This window comes from Ranitomeya variabilis, chromosome 6 (assembly GCF_051348905.1).
Source record: "Ranitomeya variabilis isolate aRanVar5 chromosome 6, aRanVar5.hap1, whole genome shotgun sequence".
Taxonomy (NCBI): Eukaryota; Metazoa; Chordata; class Amphibia; order Anura; family Dendrobatidae; genus Ranitomeya; species Ranitomeya variabilis.
The window spans coordinates 71,901,175-71,915,013 of NC_135237.1; positions in this window are offsets into that span (position 1 = coordinate 71,901,175).

The window sequence follows — 13,839 nt, forward strand, 5'->3', positions numbered from 1 at the left end:
TGCGAAAAACGCAAGTGTGAAAGTAGCCTTATAGAAACATCGGCCTTTCTATTATATATCTATGGATATATCTATCTATAGATATATTTATCTATAGATATATCTATAGATACATAGATGTATCTATCCATATATTTGGGTGCTTTCACACATCAGGTTTTTGCCGTGAGGCACAATCCGGCGAGTTTTGAAAAAAACGGATCCATTTTTTTCCGACGATCCGTCTTTTTCTCATAGAGTTTCATCCGTTTTTTGCCGGATCCGTCAAAAAAAGCTGTTTCCGCCGGATGGAAAACACATACAGAGGAACGTTTTTTCTGTCCGGCGAAAAAACGCACAGCGACGGATCCGGCAAAAAAAGTATGAAACTGAGCTGTGAAATGATGAATCCGGCCTTGGAATCCGTTTTTTCATGCATGTTTCCATTCAAATCATGCACATTTTCCGTTTATTTACTTATTTCCAAAAACGGCATTAAAACCGCGCATAAACCGCACCAAAAAAAGCATCAAAACTGCACCAAAAACTGCATCAAAACTGCACCAAAAACTGCATCAAAACCTGGTGCAGTTTCGCAGTTTTGGTGCGGTTTTGATACAGTTTTTGGTGCGGTTTTGATGCAGTTCTTGGTGCGGTTTCGGTGCGGCTTTTTCCGCAGCATGTGCACAAGTCTGCGGCTCCCATAGACTTACATTGGTTGTACACTACACTGCGGATTTGATGCAATTCAGTGCAGCAAAAAACGCTGCGGATCTGCAATCAAATCCACAATGTGTGCACATAGCCTTAGCATTTAGTGAACCTAGCCAAAAAGCCAAGCAAAAAACAAGCGTGGGATTGCACTTTTTTTGCCATTTCATTGCACTTTGAATTTTTTTCACATTTCCTGCTACACGACATGCTAAAACCAATGATGGCGTTCAAAAGTAGAACTTGTTCTGCAAAAGATAAGCCCCCACATGGCCATACTGACGGAAAAATTATGGCTCTGGAAAGAAGGGGAGCGATAAACAAAAACAAAAAAGCTCCAGGGGGTGAAGGGGTTTAGAAACATGGATATGGACATACCTATGGAAATAGACATAGATATATCTGTATGTATGTATCTATCTATCTATCTATCTATCTATCTATCTATCTATCTATCTATCTATCCATCTATCTATCCCTCTATCTGTGTGTAATGGAGTGTGGGTTGGACAAATGTAAAAGAGGAGGTTGGACAGAAATGACATCACAAATCTTTTTGAAACTAGAGGAGGGAGAGGAGGGAGGGGTTGGGTGTGTTTTGGAGTGGGTGTGCTAGGTTCAGGCTTAGTAGCAGTGCAATGCATCATGGAACTTGTAGTATTAGAGCACAATGACTCAGGAGAAAGGAAGTTGTCGATTAACTCCATGAGAGCTGAATCCAGCACTAAAATGTGCTGCTACAGCATGATAAAAGGTAATATTGCTAAAATAAACACAGTAGATGTTTTCAGTGGCACATAATAGCAAGATTTATGAAAGAAAAAAAAAAAGGTTATAGTAGTGGACAACTTCTTTAACCCTGTATCTTTTCGTTTGGATCTCCCAGCATCGTTTGCTATTCATAATGTGTTCCATCGGTCGTTATTGCGGAGGTATGAGGTGCCCGTTGTTCCTTCGGTTGAGCCTCCTGCTCCGGTGCTGGTGGAGGGAGAATTGGAGTATGTTGTTGAGAAGATCTTGGATTCTCGTGTTTCCAGACGTAAACTCCAGTATTTGGTTAAGTGGAAGGGTTATGGTCAGGAGGATAATTCCTGGGTGGTCGCCTCTGATGTTCATGCGACTGATTTGGTCCGCGCCTTCCATAGAGCTCATCCTGATCGCCCTGGGGGTTCTCGTGAGGGTTCGGTGACCCCTCCTCAAGGGGGGGGTACTGTTGTGGATTCTGTTTTTGGGCTCCCTCTGGTGGTTACAACTGGTACTGGGTGACTTTGGTGGGTTGCGGTCTCTGGTTTCCACCTGTCCATCAGTGGCTGGGTGTTTCCTATTTAACCTGGCTTTCCTGTCAGTCCCTTGCCGGCTATCAATGTATCAGTGTGTGTCTCTGTTACCTGCTCCTAGGCCTTCAAGACAAGCTAAGTCTGTATTTCCCTGTTTCATGATTGCTTTCATGTTTTTTAGTCCAGCTTGCAGATATGTAATTCTCTGCTGCTGGTTGCTCTAGTGGGCTGAAATTACCACTCATGTACCATGAGTTGGCACATGAGTTCAAGTAATTTCAGGATGGTATTTTGAAGGGTCTTTCAGCTGACCGCGCAGTTCACCTTTTGTATCCTCTGCTATCTAGCTTAAGCGGGCCTCATTTTGCTGAATCTGTTTTCATAACTACGTTTGTGCCTTCCTCTCATTTCACCGTCATTATATGTGGGAGGCTGTTATCTCTGTGGGAATATTTCTCTGGAGGCAAGTGAGGTCTGTTATTCTTCTGATAGGGGAAGCTAGATCTCCGGCTGGCGCGAGACGTCTAGGGGCCCCCCAGGAACGTCCCCCGGCTACTGTTAGTTGAGTGTTGAGGTTCAGGATCGCGGTCAGCTCAGGTTCCATCACCCTAGAGCTCGTCCTGTTTTTGCCCGTGTTATGTTGACAAATTCCCTGCCATTGGGAATCATGACACAGTTGTCCATTGTACTTAGAGGGATTGCATCTCTCTCTGGCTCCTCATGCCTTGTTGCCAAATTCAGCTAAGTGTCTGGTTTTTTGTCTCTGTGCACACATGCAGTGTGCTTTGCAATTCAGTGCAATTTATTGTGTTTTTGTCCAGCTTAGACATTGTTTGGATTTTTCAGTCATGCTGGATTCTCAGGAGATGCAGATGTGCTTTCTATGTCTTTAGTTAGATGTGGAATGTTTGTATTATCTGCTGTGGATATTTTTAGGATTTTAATACTGACCGCTTAGAATTCTGTCCTATCCTTTTCTATTTAGCTAGAAGTGCCTCTTTTGCTAAATCCTGTTTTTCTGCCTGCGTGTGTCTTTCCTCTTATACTCACTGTCAATATTTGTGGGGGGCTGCCTATCCTTTGGGGTTCTGCTCTGAGGCAAGATAGAATTCCCAATTCCATCTATAGGGGTATTTAGTCCTCCGGCTGTGTCGAGATGTCTAGGACGTGTTAGGTACTTCCCACGGCTACTTCTAGTTGCGGTGTTAGTTTAGGGTTTGTGGTTAGTACAGATACCACCTCTCCTGAGAAAGTCTCTCATGCGGCTCCAAGGTTACCAGATCATAACAGTACAACTGGCCAACAATGAGTTAAATGCATCTCAGAAGAAGGGAAGAAAGAGCCATTTTTTTTTCTGTAGCCTGCTCTGTCTTTTCTTCCCTCTTTTCCTCTGGGTGACTGAGGAGTCTTGTGCTAGCATGGATGTTCAGGGATTAGATTCTCGTGTAGACCAGCTTGCTGCTAGGGTACAAGGAATTTCTGATTACATTGCTCAGACTCCGCTTTTAGAGCCTAGGATTCCTACTCCTGATTTGTTTTTTGGGGACAGGTCCAAATTTTTGAGTTTTAAAAACAACTGTAAATTGTTTTTTCCTCTGAAGCCTTGGTCCTCTGGTGATCCCATTAAGCAGATTAAAATTGTCATCTCCCTGCTGCGTGGCGACCCTCAGGATTGGGCATTTTCCCTGGAATCTGGGAATCCGGCCTTGCTTAATGTAGATGCATTTTTTCAGGCTCTAGGATTATTATATGATGAACCAAATTCTGTGGATCAAGCGGAGAAGACCTTGTTGGCCCTGTCTCAGGGTCAAGAAGCGGCAGAATTGTATTGTCAGAAATTTAGAAAATGGTCTGTGCTGACTAAATGGAATGAGGATGCTTTGGCGGCAATTTTCAGAAAGGGTCTTTCTGAATCTGTTAAAGATGTTATGGTGGGGTTTCCCACACCTGTTGGTCTGAGTGATTCTTTGTCTCTGGCCATTCAGATCGATCGGCGCTTGCGGGAGCGCAGAACTGTGCGCGCTGTGGCGTTGTCCTCAGAGCAGATGCCTGAGCCTATGCAGTGTGATAGGATTCTGTCTAGAACGGAACAACAAGGATTCAGACATCAGAATAGGTTGTGTTTTTATTGTGGCGATGCTTCTGATGTCATTTCAGTCTGCCCAAAGCGTACAAAGAGAATCGCTAGTTCGGTTACCATCGGAACTGTACATCCTAAATTTCTGTTATCTGTGACCTTGATCTGCTCATTGTCGTCATTTTCTGTCATGGCGTTTGTGGATTCAGGCGCCGCTTTGAACTTAATGGACTTTGAATTTGCCAGGCGTTGTAGTTTCCCCTTGCCGTCTTTGCAGAACCCTATTCCTTTAAGGGGCATTGATGCTACACCTTTGGCTAAAAATAAACCCCAGTTTTGGACACAGGTGACCATGTGCATGGCGCCAGCCCATCAGGAAGATTGTCGTTTTCTGGTGTTGCATAATTTGCATGATGCTATTGTGCTGGGATTTCCATGGTTGCAGATACATAATCCTGTGCTGGATTGGAAGTCTATGTCTGTGACTAGTTGGGGTTGTCAGGGGGTTCATAATAACGTTCCTGTGATGTCAATCTCCTCTTCTGAAGTTCCAGAGTTTTTGTCTGATTTTCAGGATGTATTCGATGAGCCCAAGTCCAGTTCCCTTCCACCGCATAGGGACTGTGATTGTGCTTTTGACTTGATTCCAGGCTGTAAGTTTCCTAAGGGCCGACTTTTCAACCTGTCTGTGCCGGAACATACCGCCATGCGGAGTTATGTTAAGGAGTCTTTGGAGAAAGGCCATATTCGGCCATCTTCATCACCATTGGGAGCGGGATTTTTTTTTGTTGCTAAGAAGGATGGCTCTTTGAGACCCTGTATTGATTATCGCCTCTTCAATAAGATCACGGTCAAGTTTCAATACCCTTTACCTTTGCTTTCCGATTTGTTTGCCAGGATTAAGGGGGCTAGTTGGTTTACTAAAATTGACCTTCGGGGGGCATATAATCTTGTTCGTATTAAGCAGGGTGACGAATGGAAAACTGTGTTTAATACGCCCGAAGGCCATTTTGAATACCTTGTGATGCCATTCGGGCTCTCTAATGCTCCTTCTGTTTTTCAGTCCTTCATGCATGATATCTTCCGGAATTATCTTGATAAATTCATGATTGTATATTTGGATGACATCTTAATTTTTTCCGATGATTGGGAGTCTCATGTGAAACAGGTCAGGATGGTATTTCAGATCCTTCGTGATAATGCTGTGTTTGTCAGGGGGTCTAAGTGTCTCTTTGGAGTGCAGAAGGTTTCTTTTTTGGGCTTCATTTTTTCTCCTTCATCTATAGAGATGGATCCGGTTAAGGTTCAGGCCATTCATGATTGGATTCAGCCCACATCCGTGAAGAGCCTTCAGAAATTTTTGGGCTTTGCTAATTTTTATCGCCGTTTCATTGCTAACTTCTCCAGTGTGGTTAAACCCCTGACCGATTTGATGAAGAAAGGCACTGATGTAACGAATTGGTCCTCTGTGGCTGTCTCTGCCTTTCAGGAGCTTAAACGCCGATTTACTTCTGCCCCGGTGTTGCGTCAGCCAGATGTTGCTCTTCCGTTTCAGGTTGAGGTTGACGCTTCTGAGATTGGGGCAGGGGCCGTTTTGTCTCAGAGGAATTCTGATGGTTCCTTGATGAAACCGTGTGCTTTCTTTTCCCGTAAGTTTTCGCCTGCTGAACGCAATTATGATGTCGGCAATCGGGAGTTGTTGGCTATGAAGTGGGCATTTGAGGAATGGCGACATTGGCTTGAGGGAGACAAATACCGTATTGTGGTCTTGACTGATCATAAAAATCTGATTTACCTCCAATCTGCCAAACGGCTGAATCCTAGACAGGCTCGATGGTCCCTGTTTTTCTCCCGTTTTGATTTTGTGGTTTCGTATCTTCCGGGTTCTAAGAATATTAAGGCTTATGCCCTCTCTAGGAGTTTTTTGCCTGATTTTCCTGAGGTACTTGAGCCGGTCGGCATTCTGAAGGAAGGGGTGGTCCTTTCTGCCATTTCCCCTGATTTGCGACGGGTTCTGCAGGAATTTCAGGCTGACAAACCTGACCGCTGTAGAGTGGGGAAACTCTTTGTTCCTGATAGATGGACTAGTAGAGTGATTTCTGAGGTTCATTGTTCTGTGTTGGCTGGCCATCCTGGTATTTTTGGTACCAGAGATTTGGTTGGTAGGTCCTTTTGGTGGCCTTCTTTGTCGCGTGATGTGCGTTCTTTTGTGCAGTCCTGTGGGACTTGTGCGCGGGCCAAGCCTTGTTGTTCCCGTGCTAGTGGGTTGCTTTTGCCTTTGCCGGTCCCTGAGAGGCCCTGGACGCATATTTCTATGGATTTTATTTCAGATCTTCCAGTTTCCCAGAGGATGTCGGTTATCTGGGTGGTTTGTGACCGGTTTTCTAAGATGGTTCATTTGGTGCCTTTGCCTAAATTGCCTTCCTCTTCTGATTTGGTTCCGTTGTTTTTTCAGCATGTGGTTCGTTTGCATGGTATTCCGGAGAATATTGTGTCTGACAGAGGTTCCCAGTTTGTTTCTAGGTTTTGGCAGGCCTTTTGTGCTAGGCTGGGCATTGATTTGTCTTTTTCTTCCGCATTTCATCCTCAGACAAATAGCCAGACCAAGCGAACTAATCAGACTTTGGAGACTTATTTGAGATGCTTTGTGTCTGCTGATCAGGATGATTGGGTGGCTTTCTTGCCATTGGCCGAGTTTGCCCTTAATAATCGGGCTAGTTCGGCTACCTTGGTTTCGCCCTTCTTTTGTAATTTTGGTTTTCATCCTCGTTTTTCTTCGGGGCAAGTTGAACCTTCTGATTGTCCTGGTGTGGATTCTGTGGTTGACAGGTTGCAGCAGATTTGGGCTCATGTGGTGGACAATTTGTTGTTGTCTCAGGAGGAGGCTCAGCGTTTTGCTAACCGTCGTCGGTGTGTTGGTTCCCGGCTTCGGGTTGGGGATTTGGTCTGGTTGTCTTCCCGTCATGTTCCAATGAAGGTTTCTTCCCCGAAGTTTAAGCCTCGCTTTATTGGTCCTTATAGGATTTCTGAGATTATCAATCCGGTGTCTTTTCGTTTGGCCCTTCCGGTCTCATTTGCCATCCATAATGTTTTCCATAGATCTTTATTGCGGAAATATGTGGTGCCCATTGTTCCCTCTGTTGATCCTCCTGCTCCTGTGTTGGTTGATGGGGAGTTGAAGTATGTGGTTGAGAAGATTTTGGATTCTCGCTTTTCGAGGCGGAGGCTTCAGTACCTTGTCAAATGGAAGGGTTATGGCCAGGAGGATAATTCTTGGGTTTTTGCCTCTGATGTCCATGCTGCTGATTTGGTCTGTGCCTTTCATCTGGCTCGTCCTGATCGGCCTGGGGGCTCTGGTGAGGGTTCGGTGACCCCTCTTCAAGGGGGGGGTACTGTTGTGAATTCTGCTCTTGGGCTCCCTCCGGTGGTTGCTGGTGGTAGTGCAGTTGTCTTGGGGTTGTAATCTGTTATGATCCCAATGGCAGAGGATCTCTGATATTCCGGCAAGATAGTAAAAATATAAATACTGCTCTAGGGAGGTGGAAACTGGGCTAACCGCATACCTGATCCTGACACAAACAACTAAAAGTAGCCGGTGAACGTGCCTACGTTGGTTCTAGACGTCTCGAGCCAGCCGGAGAACTGACTACCCCTAGAGGGAAAAAATAAGACCTCGCTTGCCTCCAGAGAAATTGAACCCCAAAGATATAGAAAGCCCCCAACAAATAATAACGGTGAGGCAAGAGGAAAACACAAACGTAGAGATGAACTAGATTCAGCAAAGTGAGGCCCAATAGTCTAGATAGCAGAAAATAGATAGTGGACTATGCGGTTAGCAGAAAACCCTACAAAACATCCACGCTGAACATTCAAGAACCCCCACATCGACTGACGGTGTGGAGGGAGAATATCAGCCCCCTAGAGCTTCCAGCGAGTCAAAAATCAAATGTAAAGCAAGCTGGACAAAAACACTGAATAATGCAAACGATCCAAATAGTACAAAACAGACTTAGCTTTTCTTGCATGAGGCAGACTGAAAGTAATCCAGAGGAGACCAAATAGGTCTGGATACAACGATGCCAGGCAAGAGACTGAGTCCAGAGGAGACTCAAATAGGAAACACCCGCTGCTTAACAACACAGCTGGAGCTCAGGCCTGCAACAAGACCTACCTAACACAATACCGTTAGTGACCACCAGAGGGAGCCCAGAAACACAGTTCACAACAGTACCCCCCCTTGAGGAGGGGTCACCGAACCCTCACCAAGACCCCCAGGGTGATCAGGATGAGCAGCGTGAAAGGCATGAACCAAATCAGCCGCATGAACATCAGAGGCGACAACCCAGGAATTATCCTCCTGACCATAGCCTTTCCACTTAACTAAATACTGGAGTTTCCGTCTAGAGATACGAGAATCCAGAATCTTCTCCACCACGTACTCCAACTCACCCTCAACCAAAACCGGGGCAGGAGGCTCAACAGCAGGAACCATAGGCACCACCTACCGCCGCAACAAGGACCTATGGAACACATTATGAATAGCAAAAGACGCTGGAAGGTCCAAGCGAAAAGACACCGGGTTAAGGATTTCCAAAATCTTATAAGGACCGATAAAGCGAGGCTTGAACTTAGGAGAGGAGACTTTCAAAGGAACATGCCAAGAAGACAACCAAACCAAATCCCCAACACGAAGTCGGGGACCCACACCGCGGCGGCGGTTGGCAAACCGCTGGGCCTTGTCTTGTGACAATTTCAAATTGTCCACCACATGGTTCCAAATCCGCTGCAACCTATCCACCACAGAATCAACCCCAGGACAGTCAGAAGGTTCAACCTGACCCGAGGAGAAATGAGGATGAAAACCAGAGTTGCAGAAAAAGGGTGAAACCAAGGTGGCAGAACTAGCCCGATTATTAAGGGCAAACTCGGCCAGTGGCAAAAAGGTAACCCAGTCGTCCTGATCAGCAGAAACAAAACATCTCAAATAAGTCTCTAACGTCTGATTAGTTCGCTCGGTCTGGCCATTAGTCTGAGGATGAAAAGCCGACGAAAAAGACAAATCAATACCCATCTTAGCACAAAAGGATTGCCAGAATCTGGACACAAACTGGGATCCTCTGTCAGACACAATATTCTCAGGGATGCCATGCAAACGAACCACATTCTGAAAGAACAAAGGAACCAAATCAGAGGAGGAAGGCAACTTAGGCAAGGGCACCAAATGGACCATTTTAGAAAAACGATCGCACACCACCCAGATGACAGACATCTTCCGAGACACCGGAAGATCCGAAATGAAATCCATGGAAATGTGCGTCCAAGGCCTCTTCGGGATAGGCAAGGGCAAAAGCAACCCACTGGCACGAGAACAGCAAGGCTCAGCCCGAGCACAAATCCCACAGGACTGCACAAAAGAACGCACATCCCGCGACAAGGAAGGCCACCAAAAGGACCTGGCCACCAAATCTCTGGTACCGAAAATCCCAGGATGTCCCACCAACACCGAAGAATGAACCTCAGAAATAACTCTGTTGGTCCATCCATCAGGGACAAACAATCTCTCTGGTGGACAACGATCAGGCCTATCAGCCTGAAATTTTTGCAGCCCTCGTCGCAAATATGGGGAAATGGCAGACAAAATTACTCCCTCTCTGAGAATACCAGCCGGCTCAGAGACTCCCGGAGAATCAGGCACAAAACTCCTAGAAAGTGCATCAGCCTTCACGTTCTTCGAACCAGGCAGGTACGAGACCACAAAGTCAAAACGGGAGAAAAACAATGACCAACGGGCCTGTCTAGGATTCAGGCGCTTGGCAGACTCGAGGTAAATCAGATTTTTATGATCAGTCAAGACCACCACACAATGTCTAGCTCCCTCGAGCCAATGTCGCCACTCCTGAAATGCCCACTTCATGGCCAACAACTCCCGATTACCAACATCGTAGTTCCGCTCAGCAGGCGAAAATTTCCTTGAAAAGAAGGCGCATGGCTTCATCACGGAGCCATCAGAACTTTTTTGCGACAAAACAGCCCCTGCACCAATTTCAGAAGCATCAACTTCAACCTGGAAGGGAAGAGAGACATCCGGCTGGCACAAGACTGGCGCTGAAGTAAACCGACGCTTCAGCTCCCGAAAGGCCTCCACGGCCACAGGAGACCAGTTCGCAACATCAGAACCCTTCTTGGTCATATCCGTCAAAGGTTTAACCACGGTGGAGAAATTAGCGATAAAACGACGGTAAAAATTAGCAAAGCCCAAGAACTTCTGCAGGCTCTTAACAGACGTGGGCTGAGTCCAGTCATGAATGGCACGGACCTTAACTGGGTCCATCTCCACAGTAGAAGGGGAAAAAATAAAAAACAAAAAAGAAACCTTCTGTACCCCAAAGACACATTTTGAGCCCTTCACAAATAGAGCATTCTCCCGCAAAACCTGAAACACCATCCTGACCTGGTTCACATGGGACTCCCAATCATCAGAAAAAACCAAAATATCATCCAGATAAATAATCATAAATTTATCCAGATATTTCCGGAAGATGTCATGCATGAAGGACTGAAACACAGAAGGAGCATTAGATAATCCGAAAGGCATCACCAGGTACTCAAAATGACCCTCAGGCGTATTAAATGCCGTTTTCCATTCATCTCCCTGCTTTATGCGCACAAGGTTATACGCGCCACGAAGATCTATCTTGGTGAACCAACTGGATCCCTTAATCCGAGCAAACAAATCAGACAACAATGGCAAAGGATACTGAAATTTAACAGTGATCTTATTCAGAAGACGATAATCAATACAAGGTCTCAGAGACCCGTCTTTCTTGCCCACAAAAAAGAATCCTGCACCAAGAGGGGACGAGGATGGGCGAATATGTCCCTTCTCCAAAGACTCCCTTATATAACTCCGCATCGCGGCATGCTCTGGCACAGATAAATTAAAGAGTCGTCCCTTAGGAAACTTACTACCAGGAATCAAATCTATAGCACAATCACAGTCCCTATGAGGAGGAAGGGCACTGGACCTGGCCTCATTAAATACATCCTGAAAGTCTGCCAAAAACTCAGGGATCTCAGAAGGAGTAGAAGAAGCAATAGACACCAATGGAGAATCGCCATGAATCCCCTGACACCCCCAACTAGACACAGTCATAGCTTTCCAATCTAAAACTGGATTATGGGCCTGTAACCATGGCAGACCCAAAACGACAACATCATGCATTTTATGCAGTACCAGAAAACGAATCACCTCCTGATGTACAGGAGTCATGCACATGGTCACTTGCGTCCAATACTGAGGTTTATTCTCTGCCAATGGCGTAGAATCAATTCCTCTAAGAGGAATAGGATTTTCCAAAGGCTCCAGGACAAAACCGCAGCGCTTGGCAAACGACAAATCCATCAGACTTAAAGCAGCACCAGAATCCACAAAAGCCATAACTGAGTAAGAAGATAATGAACAAATTAAAGTCACAGACAAAATAAACTTAGGCTGAAAAGTACCAATGGCGACAGGATTAACAATTTTTTTTAAGCGTTTAGAGCATGCTGAGATAACATGTGTTGAATCACCACAGTAGAAACACAACCCATTTTGACGTCTATGATTTTGTCACTCGGCTCTGGTCAAAATTCTGTCACATTGCATAGAATCAGGTGACCGTTCAGACAGCACCGCCAAAGGATTAACAGATTTGCGCTCCCACAAACGTCGATCAATTTGAATGGCCAGAGCCATTGAATCATTCAGACCTGTAGGGATAGGAAACCCCACCATCACATCTTTAATGGCTTCAGAAAGACCATTTCTGAAATTTGCGGCCAGTGCACACTCATTCCATTGAGTAAGCACGGACCATTTCCAAAATTTTTGGCAATATACCTCAGCTTCGTCCTGACCCTGAGAGATAACCAGCAACATTTTTTCAGCCTGATTTTCAAGATTAGGCTCATCATAAAGCAAACCAAGTGCCAGGAAAAACGCATCAACATTCACCAATGCAGGATCTCCTGGCGCCAGAGAGAAGGCCCAATCCTGAGGGTCGCTGCGCAAGAAGGAAATAGCAATCTTAACTTGCTGAGCGGAATCACCAGAGGAACGAGGTTTCAGAGACAGAAACAATTTACAATTATTCCTAAAATTCAGGAATTTAGATCTATCTCCAAAAAACGGCTCAGGAATAGGTATTTTTGGTTCAGACTTAGGGCTATGGATAACAAAATCCTGAATGCTTTGCACCCTAGCAGCAAGCTGATCCACACTAGAAGTCAAAGTCTGGACATTCATATCTGCAGCAGAGTTTCAGCCACTCAGAGAAAAAGGGGATGGAAGAAGCTAGGCAAACTGCAGCAAAAAAAAACAAAAAAAAAAAACTCAGAACTTCTTTTTAATCCCGCTTCTGCGATGCATTAAACATTTTCTTTTGGCCTGGCATTCTGTTATGATCCCAATGGCAGAGGATCTCTGATATTCCGGCAAGATAGTAAAAATATAAATACTGCTCTAGGGAGGTGGAAACTGGGCTAACCGCATACCTGATCCTGACACAAACAACTAAAAGTAGCCGGTGAACGTGCCTACGTTGGTTCTAGACGTCTCGAGCCAGCCGGAGAACTGACTACCCCTAGAGGGAAAAAATAAGACCTCGCTTGCCTCCAGAGAAATTGAACCCCAAAGATATAGAAAGCCCCCAACAAATAATAACGGTGAGGCAAGAGGAAAACACAAACGTAGAGATGAACTAGATTCAGCAAAGTGAGGCCCAATAGTCTAGATAGCAGAAAATAGATAGTGGACTATGCGGTTAGCAGAAAACCCTACAAAACATCCACACTGAACATTCAAGAACCCCCACATCGACTGACGGTGTGGAGGGAGAATATCAGCCCCCTAGAGCTTCCAGCGAGTCAAAAATCAAATGTAAAGCAAGCTGGACAAAAACTCTGAATAATGCAAACGATCCAAATAGTACAAAACAGACTTAGCTTTTCTTGCATGAGGCAGACTGAAAGGAATCCGGAGGAGACCAAATAGGTCTGGATACAACGATGCCAGGCAAGAGACTGAGTCCAGAGGAGATTCAAATAGGAAACACCCGCTGCTTAATGACACAGCTGGAGCTCAGGCCTGCAACAAGACATACCTAACACAATACCGTTAGTGACCACCAGAGGGAGCCCAGAAACACAGTTCACAACAGTAATCCAGGCAGGTGTTTCTGCTGATTGCAGCTCTATATATATATATATATATATATATATATATATATATATATTATATATAATAGGTATTTAGGTGTGTAGGATCCATGAGTCTGTGCCAGTTGTCCATTGTACTTGGAGGGATTGCATCTCTCCCTGGCTCCTCATGCATTGCTGCCAAATTCAGCTAAGATAAGTGTCTGGTTTTTTGTCTCTGTGCACACATGCAGTGTGCTTTGCAATTTAGTGCAATTTATTCTGTTTTTGTCCAGCTTAGACATTGTTTGGATTTTTCAGTCATGCTGGATTCTCAGGAGATGCAGATGTGCTTTCTATGTCTTTAGTTAGATGTGGAATGTTTGTATTATCTGCTGTGGATATTTTTAGGATTTTAATACTGACCGCTTAGAATTCTGTCCTATCCTTTTCTATTTAGCTAGAAGTGCCTCTTTTGCTAAATCCTGTTTTTCTGCCTGCGTGTGTCTTTCCTCTTATACTCACAGTCAATATTTGTGGGTGGCTGCCTATCCTTTGGGGTTCTGCTCTGAGGCAAGATAGAATTCCCAATTCCATCTATAGGGGTATTTAGTCCTC